The sequence below is a fragment of the Petromyzon marinus genome, chromosome 15, assembly GCF_048934315.1.
Source record: "Petromyzon marinus isolate PM22_M1 ecotype Great Lakes invasive population chromosome 15, UKy_Petmar_22M1.pri1.0, whole genome shotgun sequence".
Taxonomy (NCBI): Eukaryota; Metazoa; Chordata; class Hyperoartia; order Petromyzontiformes; family Petromyzontidae; genus Petromyzon; species Petromyzon marinus.
Window position 1 is genome coordinate 8,893,743 of NC_133681.1, and position 10,469 is coordinate 8,904,211.

General features: G+C 43.4%; 1 long non-coding RNA gene across 1 annotated transcript; it reads right to left on the bottom strand.

The window, feature by feature from the left end:
- Positions 1–242: 242 nt before the first annotated feature.
- Positions 243–9,999, bottom strand: LOC142924641 (uncharacterized). Its single transcript, XR_012941752.1, has 3 exons — positions 9,773–9,999; positions 4,380–4,574; positions 243–2,172 (listed from the first exon to the last, which is right to left on the bottom strand). It is a non-coding gene; the product is annotated as an uncharacterized LOC142924641 (long non-coding RNA).
- Between the last annotated feature and the right edge of the window lie 470 nt (positions 10,000–10,469).

The window sequence follows — 10,469 nt, forward strand, 5'->3', positions numbered from 1 at the left end:
AAACGGCGGGAAAAATACCTTGACAAAAAATGTAAGTTTTCTACAGCATCTAGAGACAAACACGACAGATTTAGAAATGTACATTGAGAATATTCTTGGTTCTTTCGGTAAAGTCACCACGTAGAAGGGAAACAATAAAATAATAAAAAATATAAAACAATAAAATTCTCAAGACGTTTCGACTGCAACACAAGCAATTATCAGGTGTGATCATCATCAGGTGTGATTGCTTGTGTTGCAGTCGAAACGTCGTGAGAAATTCATTGTTTTATATTTTTATTATTTTATTGTTTCCCTTCTACGTGGTGACTTTACCGAAAGAACCAAGAATATGAATCCCTGAAGTCACGAAAGCTTTAAATCCACATTTAAAATACATTGCGAAGTTAGTAAAAAACAAGTCACGGTGTCTCCCTGTTCAAACGAGCATCGTGCAATGCATCGAGGCCATGGTGTAAATTCCACATTTCTACGGTGAAGGCCGTTTCCTCCATAAGAGAGCAATTATTTACCTCCCAGAGAAGTGCCACTAATTTTATTGACCCCAGAGGGATGATGGGCTGGCTTAGATACCGCCCCAGAGGAACGATGCAATGATTTAATGTTTATTTTCCGGTCTTTGATTTTATCACCTATTATATCCCAATTCTCCCATTAGATGAGTGTCCTGAGAATGGCATCCATCCCGTACTTACCTTCTGACACCAATTCTCATGAAGGACGATTACACCACAGGACAACTCGTGTGTGTGTGTGTGTCCCCAATGGATCTCTTTTGCACGGCCAATGAACAGCGTTCCATTTCACTCTGCGTTCAACGGAAGTTTTGGCCTGTGACCATTGATTTAAAGGCCCTCGGAGCTGTGCTGTACTGATAGTAAGCGAAGAGCCAAGCTTTATACGACGATGCTTTTGTGCAGTCACTGGTCACGAGGCTGAGAACATCAACTGACTGCACTTAAGAAGCAGATTTATCTAAAGTGACCACCTGGAATCAAAGCCAGGATTTTGTCGTCCCTGCTCTTCATTGCTCTGTGTTGACTCAGAAGACATTAGTCACCATAGAGAAGACATTCGTCTTCTGAGTCACTGTATTTAGGAAAAGTCAAAGTGTCTCCCTGCTGCTCAAATGAGCATTGGGGTGGCATTCATGTCTCTTGCCATTGAAATGCCACATTCCCATGGCAGTAGCCGGTCTACTGCTGCTAATTACTCACAATGTGGTGACCAATATATCAATTTATTTTCGAACCATTTCTATATTTATTATCCTCTCTGCAACAATGTTTTTTTTTTCCATTCAAATTTTACACGTGTCTCTTTTTTAAGCAAGCTGTCTTTCCCAATCAGGATTCACGTATGGTTGAGGCAGTGTGGTATTATTATGTAATTCATTATCACTAAGAAAGGAATTTTAGGAGGATTTCAAAACTGACACATCAACATATGATTAATTATTCTATGAATACAATTTACATTTGTCCTGATATCCAATCCAGATAATTATGATTGGATTTACATGTGTTGCTTAATACCGTAACAAAAACACACGTGTCAATAACGCTGCCTTAAAAAGAATAACCATATATAAGTCGCAACGTTTCGGGCAATATCCCTTCGCCAAAGCACGTAAAGCAATAAACTATGAAGATGGGCCATTGCCCAAAATGCCACCGATAATATATATGTATTGTGAAGCAGTGTTAATGATGGGTGCGTTGCTTTGTTGATTGTGCTTGTGCACAGAATGCCAATGCAGCGTCACCAAATGACCTGCTGAAGAAAAACGTTTTAGGCAATGCTTTTGGACTTCAAAAAAAGAGGAGTGCATATCCCATTTACATATCCAGACGAACAAAAAAGAAGCCTCTGAACGAGTCTTTTCTTCAGCGGGATCCTGCATTGGGATGCTTGGCTCATATCGTGATCATCAATCGCATGTTTTGCTTCACGTGGGTGGAAACGCATGTACCTTGGGGAAAGCCCACCGTGTGTATGAGGGGATAACACCCAAAGGTCTGAACCGATGGGTTCATGAGCCTGCTTGCTGTACTGCCAGCGTCTCGCCGCCTCGAAGCCGAGTGAGCTTGGGAGCGTCGGAACTCTCCACGTGATCCACCAACCCTCGCCTCCAAAAGCACAAGGGGGCCGTCCATAAATGACGTCACGCACCTGGGGGGGGGGGGGGTCAGACATTTGTGACGATGTGTGACGAAGGGGGGGGGGAGGGGGGTTGAGAAATGTGACGTCACATCAAAATGCGCAACTTTAAATAAATACAGACGACACGTTCTGCTTAATTAAATAGACTTTTTAATAAATGTTTTCTCCTACAACATCAGAGTGCAGCGCCACATTAAATTCGCACTACAATGACAAGAGTTTAAAGCGATTTGAAGCATGTTTTTTTTTTATTTTGGCGGGGCGGGGCGGCAGAGCTTTGTGACGTCATATTTGAGGGGGGGGGGTCTGACTTTTTGTGACGCCGTGTGACGAAGGGGGGAGGGGGTGGGGGTCAAAAATAGTCAAAAATCTCGTGACGTCATATATGGACGGCCCCAAGCTTACAGGCGCGCACTGCAGCTACAGAGCGAATTTTAAGAATCGATTCTGGACTATAATTACGACTGGCAGCAACTAGCGATTCCGATACCAAAGCATGGAAAAGTAACGATTCTTTGATCAGATCACAACTCTGGCAGCTGCTGTCGATTCCAATTGTGAATGCATCATTAACACGAATGAGCTCAAGAAGCTAAGCGTGACTCTGGGAGCGTTTTAATGAAATCAATGATCACATTCGAAAAGCAAGCGATGAAAAAAAACGCACGCATGTGCATGGATTATGTGTTTGTCGCTGGAAACATTAAATTTGCGACAATAACGTGAGCCTGCAAGTAACGCGCACACACAAAATGAGATTGAGTTACCCATCATGTCATTATGCGGCGATATTGACGTCATCACCCTAAAAGTCACGTGCTCGCAGTGTCTATGTCGCGTCGTTTTTCTGTTGGTGTATGGTCAAGTGTTTTTTTTTTGGGGGGGGAGGAGGGGGCAGGCAACTCTTTGATCAAAGTGGGGAGTTTCCGATGGGCTAAGGCCCAGAAAGCAACGCAGTTGTCTCCTAAAGTACAATTCCTGTTGAATCATCTTCACGAGAGGTATGGCCTCTGACACAGGCACGTGGACAGAGGGAGCACGTGCTCTTTGCCTGCTTTCGGTAAAGTCACGTAGGTATAAAATAAAATAGAAATCACGACGTTTCAGTTGCAACACAAGGCGATCATCATCAGATTGGAAAACCACAGCAAGAAAATGATTTTTTTTTGCTTCAGAAGTTTTTGTTTTTGCTGTGGTTTTTTTCCCCACCTGATGATGATTGCTTGTGTTGCAATCGAAACGTCGTGATTTATTTTTATACCTACGTGACTTTACCGAAAGAACCAAAGAGTATGGATTCCTGCAGTCACGAAAGCTTCAAATCTCGATCGAGGGAGCACGGTTAATGCTGGTTCAACCTCAACCTGGCCATGCGGATTCCTTGTTCGAGCGAGCGGCTCGCAACTGAAAGGTTGCGAGTTCAAATCCTGTATTGGATAACAACTCACTTCGTGCTATGGATAGACCCACCCACGCAATTAGGAATGTGCTGTTCATCTTCGCTGGCTCGGGGCTGTAAACGGGGAACACCGCCTCAAACCACTCATTTGAGCAGGAAGTCACCTCAATGTCGCCTGTTAACCTCAGTCGGATACGCGTTAAAGAATGAAAGCGCAACATCCGATCACCCAGTCGGGACGTGATCCGATGGCGATCGCGTCGCGTGAGGCTCCCCAGGTCCGTGGGCCCGATCCGCTGAGACGATTCTGATACCCGCGCTGCAACCAAATGTGATTGCAAACTGGAGGGAAGGTACACCCCCCTTGCATTTAGTTTTTCCCCCCTTTGCGTCATTCCCTATGACCATCGAGCAATTTGCAAGACACGGCGCATAAAAGTGGCGGTCCCACTAATGACGTTTAAACATTACAAGATGAAGATGAAAACAACAAACATTTCGGTCTTTTAAGTGAGTCGTGCCAATTTAACGTTGGTCCCAAATGCGTTTCTGAGGTTAAAAAGAAAATAAAAAAAATCACCCCCGCTGCCCTTAAATCCAATCTCGAGGCGACAATAGCCGCATCGCGAGACAACCCAGGACAAAGCCGTTTAAGTTAATAACGATTCGCGAGTGAATGGGAGCAGCAGCAACAACAAAACCCCGCCATTCTCATTCTTTGTTGCTGTAATTGACGTGAAATTTCGGAGTAAACACTGAAGAATTGTCGCGGGCTTGGCACATCAAATTGCGTTGTCCTTCCCGTAGCTCACCGTACCGCGCACACTGGAGGAATCATGGGCCGTGGTCCATCGGCGCCTCTTGCAAAGAACGACGCAGCCGGTCCGACGCTAAGAGTTCGGGACATCAACGCCGATGACTTCGCCGTATCACAAACTTGGCCACGTGGCGCTTGCGGCAGATGGTAGTGATTTCTGTTGCCAGTCGGGAGTTCGCTCGGCCCATCGTCCCTCTGAATTTGGTCAAACGAGTGTCAACATTGTAGACATTATCCCGTGATTGTCATGTGCGGAGACCGGGCCCAGCCATGCCATTATGGAATCTCGCAGCTGTGTCAGAGGCTTCCAGTGGTGATGGGGACTGCCGTGTTGCTAATTTGAACTCGAGAACATTTAGTCTCTGGCGGTGTTAAGAAATTAATGCAATTATATCGACATGCCTGTCAGTAATTTAACTGCCAAAGTTTCCATTGTCGAGGAGAAATGGAGATTAAAATTTGAAAATCGAACGCGAAACTTGCTCGTAGACAAATACAACTCTACAAGCCTGTGAAACGTGCGCGCGTGTGCACATTTAATACGTAACAATTGCACCGTCAAATTATAGGGGGGTTTTTTTTCAAATAAAAGTTGTGCATTTAAAAAAAAAATTCTGTGCAACTCCAGAAAAAAATATATCTATCTACTAAGCATGCATTTCTCTATCTGATGACATTCGTTTATGTGTCCAGGTTTTAAGTTCACGCAAGGTGCCATTGTTGAACTTATGGCGCATGCTGACACAGTGCAACGTTGAGTGCACTGGACTTGCTGGTAGCTAACATCTTGCCACGGCGGGGTTGGTACCCGTCACGAAGACATCTGGCCAGCATGAAGGGTAACCAAAGATAGCCTCCAGTGGAGTGCTCTCTGGCGCTCCCTCGAGTGGAGTTCCTTTCTGCCTACAGTGGCGCACGCTAGCAATTGCAGGGCTGCTCCTTTACCGCTTGTCTTTAAATTATTGTCAAAGTAACGCATTAAACTGTGCATTAGCACAGATGTCTAATGGTATCTTACTAATTTAAATCCTCGTTCAGGAGTTAACTCAGCTTATCATCCCTCTGGGGAGAGTAAAATGAGTATCACTTTGTGGGAAATCATATGTTAATTGTCCTATTGAACGTCTGACCTCTGCCTTAGGAACGTGTCATTGTTAACACTTGCTCAGATTGTAAGTGGAGATGATGACTTGTGCACATTAGTTGGCCATGCCATTGTGATGAACAGCATTCCGTCATACAGCCTGCATGATGTCTTTCTGGAAGAACTGTTTACTGAGAGATCGAGTTATATTCGTCCAACATTTGTCCCAATTCCTGATTGAGTGCTTTGCTTGTGAAAGAATCCACAGGTAGCAAGACATAAACACCTGCCTATGCATACGAGGAATACTAAATAAATGTTCTGCATCTACGTCGGCCACCAACTTGCTGTGCTGTCCATGCCGGCTCTCCACAGTCCTCTACAGATTTGACGTTTCACAAACACCGGCATCTTTCCGCGATCCACAAAGTGCCGCATCACGGACGCGCATCACCGCACGCAGCGGTCACTGGCGTGACTGCTGCGTTCGTCTTCCACCGAGCCAGGCGTAGCACACCGAGCAGCGTGTTCGCTGCCACTGCCGCGGCCTGGCGCTGCCTGCTCGTCCACACGTTGCAGCGACGGGCTACGAGGGTTAAGGTGCTTCACAGTGTGATGAATGATGGTGCTCTGTACGGTATGCATCAAAGCGGAAAAAAAACTGGGAGGAAATGTGTGTCGGGATGGAGAACGGAGGCGCGGGGTGGGTCAGATCACAGGTCATCCATAACGCTACAATTATCACTGCCGCTCCATCACAGCCGCGTAATTCAGCGCGAGGCTTTTCCTCTGCCACAGACTGCACCCGCCGCCTTCCCCAGCCTGGCCTTCTTGCCCCTCCCCCATTGCCCTGTTATTCATTTTTCAGAAAAAAAATCTGAGAGACCACATCAGCGCTTGCTGTGGGGAGCAAAACTCGTTTCTAGTGGGAATCCATCATCATGCGGTGCTTGGCACACCGCCGTTAGCGTGCCGGTCCACCCAGGGCCCTTTATATTAACCTCCCCGACGTGATTTTTTTCATGTCTCTCGCACTGTCCATCTCAGAGTGCGCATGTCCTGCGCTGTCGTTTATGCTAAGCAACTGCACGAGTGCCACTCGGTACTTTTAAAGTGAGGGCTTAAATTGTTGGGATTTGGCCACGCTTGAGAAAAAAGTGCGCCAAGATTAATTTGGAATTCAATTTACGATTTTCTTTTGGCTTTCTTCTTCAGCATTTTTTCATTTTCAAGCCCCAAAAATAAACTCTAACTACCTTCGTCATGAATTCTGTTTTATAGCAGAAACTTATTTTTTTGCAGGCTGAGGTTTGAGGTCTCTTCAACCAGAGCAACAGTAACTGGCATGGAGTTTTGAGGATGCATGTTACACTGTGCTACCTTTCAAACGCAGCAACATTGAAGATGCGCAAGTTGTGGAGATGCTTCGAGTTTCATTGCAAGTATTCGGAAGCATGAAAACTGCTCAGTGAAAAAGGCGATGCATCGAGATCAACTGAAGTAAAGTAAATTAATCAACACGAGTTTCCTTAATCACAGAAACGATTCAATCGATTTGAACATTACGTTTTGTGTGTTCTTTTTGTTTTAGTCTTTTTTTAGTTTCGTTGTTGTTGCTTAATTTGCCTAAATTAAAATTGGATCTTAGAGGATGCACTTCCAGAAGCTCATGAATAGTATTTACGCGTCCCATGGTAGAGAAACCTTTACTAAACCCTGCTTGTCCCTGTGGTTGGTTGGCTTAAACACATTTTGTTATGCTCCTCCCAATGAGCGCCCTGATCAATTTATGAATGTGAATATAACAATAGGTCAGGCTTCCTTTCATGATTGCGGTAGAAATGATTCCAATATTAATGAAGAGAATGTGAATGGTTGCCGTGTGAATGGTTGTGGTATGAAATAAATGATTGTGGTGTGAATAATTGCGGTATGAATGGTTGCGGTGTGAATGATTGTGGTGAGTGATTGCGGTGTGAATGATTGTGTGAGTGATTGCGGTGTGAATGATTGCAGTGTGAATGATTGTGGTGTGAGTGATTGCGGTGTGAATGATTGTGGTGTGAGTGATTGCGGTGTGAATGATTGCAGTGTGAATGATTGTGGTGTGAGTGATTGCGGTGTGAATGATTGTGGTGTGAATGATTGCGGTGTGAATGTTTGCGGTGTGAGCGTTTGCAGTGTTAATGATTGTGGTGTGAATGATTGCAGTACGAATGATTGCAGTATGAATTATTTCAGTGTGGAAGACTCATGAATGGCATTTCCCATTGTGCCTGGCCTCTGCAGACCATGAAAAAGCATTCGAAACAGATTAAGTCATCCAAGCTCTCACAACCCAAGGGCTAAGTACAAAAAAACACGTTTAGAAATAACACAAACCATGAAAAATGTAACAGCGACATAAAGATCACACGAGGTATAGAAATGCTCATTATAAAATATTAAAAAATACTTTTTTGTTTAAACACGCTTTAATGAGAAGTACTGTCCAAACGGCCCCTCTCCGTGCCCCCTTCCCCCTTCCCCCATCACCCCTCCTTCCACATCCCCCGCCCCTCGGCGTGGCTCACTGGTGATTTACAGCCAAAGTGAGTTGAGCGTGGACAATTACAGCCGTAAAAAAATATTGTTTAAAAATATATATTTTAAATTTTCAATGATATAATATAGTATTGTCATCAGTATGACATAGGTATTTCAAGTTTGCAGTCGATAGCACATTGGGAAGTGGGTAAAAATTGAGTTACAAGATTTCTTTTTTGAGGATACAACAGACGGAGTGAGTTAAATAAAAGCGTGTAATAATAATAAAAAGGAGAGTCAGGTAATATTCTTGGTTCTTTCGGTAAAGTCACGTAGAAGGGAAACAATAAAATAATAAAAAATATAAAACAATTAAATTATCACGACGTTTCGACTGCAACACAAGCAAACATCATCAGGTGTGAAAACCAACATAGATGGACTCGTCCATCTGAATAACTGCCAAATCGCTCTCCGTGGTGCTAACGTAAAAAAAACCGCCACTTTTTTCAAATTTTCTTTCTGTGGTTTTCACACCTGACGATGTTTGCTTGTGCTGCAGTCGAAACGTCGTGATAATTTTATTGTTTTATATTATTATGTTATTGTTTCCCTTCTACGTGACTTTACCGAAAGAACCAAGAATATGAATCCCTGCAGTCACGAAAGCTTTAAATCAAAAGAGAGTCAGGTAAGTTTACACTTTCTCCAACGTTATTAATGGTGTCTTGGCCTCGCTGTGCACTGCGTTGCACCACTATACGAGAAGCTAACCTTGAATTCAATAAACTTTCAGAGCCAGGGTGAACATCCGACTCTTACATTTAATGAATAGAACGAAGTAAAACTGATGGAAAAACACAGCACAAAATACAGCATCTGTTAATACTTAGAATATCAATACAATGAATGAACACTGGATCATCATAACATTGTCTTAGATAACATGAAACTCAACAATAGGTCCTGGATGAACCAGGCACCTACATTAGCACTGAATCGCTACACAAGAGAATAAGCTACTGTGTTAAATAAGGTCACATCGTGTAATCACCATACTGCAGCCTAAATGTACAGCGCCGCACATAACACTGAACTGTGGATGAGATACTTCTTCATCCTTGCTCTCAAGATCGCATCAAAGTTACATGGGTACAAGTCTGACTCGACTTATTCAATTACAAGTAACATTCACAATAATGCAACGTGGCAGGCTACGTAGTTAACTAGGCCTCATATTTATCAGAAGCTTTACTACCCGGCTTGGATTCTTTACTCTTTGTTTCTTTCGGTAAAGTCACGTAGGTATAAAATCAAATAAATCACAACGTTTCGGTCCCAACACAAGCGTCCGCAATCAGGTGAGAAAGCATGATTCTTGTCTTGGAGTAATACACGGCCTACGCGGACGGTGGGATGAGGTTGTGTGACGTCAGCAGGCACACTGCGTAACGCTGCCACATGTGGGTGACATCACAGATGTGATGTCACCACTCACTTGCCGTGCAATATATTACATCCATTATTGCGCCCCCCCCAAAATATAAAAGTCTACTTTTAGACTTTTAGCATTGTGCACAGTCTAGAAGCTACCCACATGACAAATTTCACGTTTGTTGCATGTTGGGAAGTATGCTAAACATTTCGAACAGACACATTCACAAATTTCCCTTTTTATATATATAACAATTTAACAGCATCATAAAGCCATTTACAGCATTATAACAGCAATTCCAACATTATAACTTCATTCCCAGTATCATAAGTACATAAACGAACTTACAGACAATGCTTCTTAAAGTCCCACAATGAACAGATGCGCCCGTCTTCACTGAGCCGCTATTTGCGCCTCCATTTTGTACTCTGTGCAATGGCTGACACCCTGCCTCATGGCTTAAATCGTAACTTCCTGGTCACTTGACCAAACTCAACACCATATCAGGAAGTTCCTGTGTAATCATCACCCCCATGCCTACCATGGGGCAGAACACATGGTGACAGGAAAATATATTTTCCAAACAAACTGGACTGGAGAAACGCATGCATACAATATAAATGGAGTGAAACATTAACCATCTAAGACTGTCGAATGACAAAGCCGTGGTAATGTACAATGGAAATTAATTGCAGAAAACATAATCGAAATCACATTTATTTAGACTGGAGGATTCCGATGATCTGTGAAGCTCTTTTTCACAGTTGCCCAGTATTTTACCGATGCCCATTATACCAAGGTTAGGTCAGGATAAATATGAACAAAACAAATATCATGAACGAGCTCGATATTCAATTGGAGTTGTTGATCACAGGAGGAGTACGGCTAGAGATCACAACCATCTAAGATTGTCGAATGACAAAGCCGTGGTAATGTACAATGGAAATTAATTGCAGAAAACATAATCGAAATCATATTTATTTAGACTGGAGGATTCCGATGATCTGTGAACCTATTTTTGACAGTTGCCCAGTATTTTACCGAT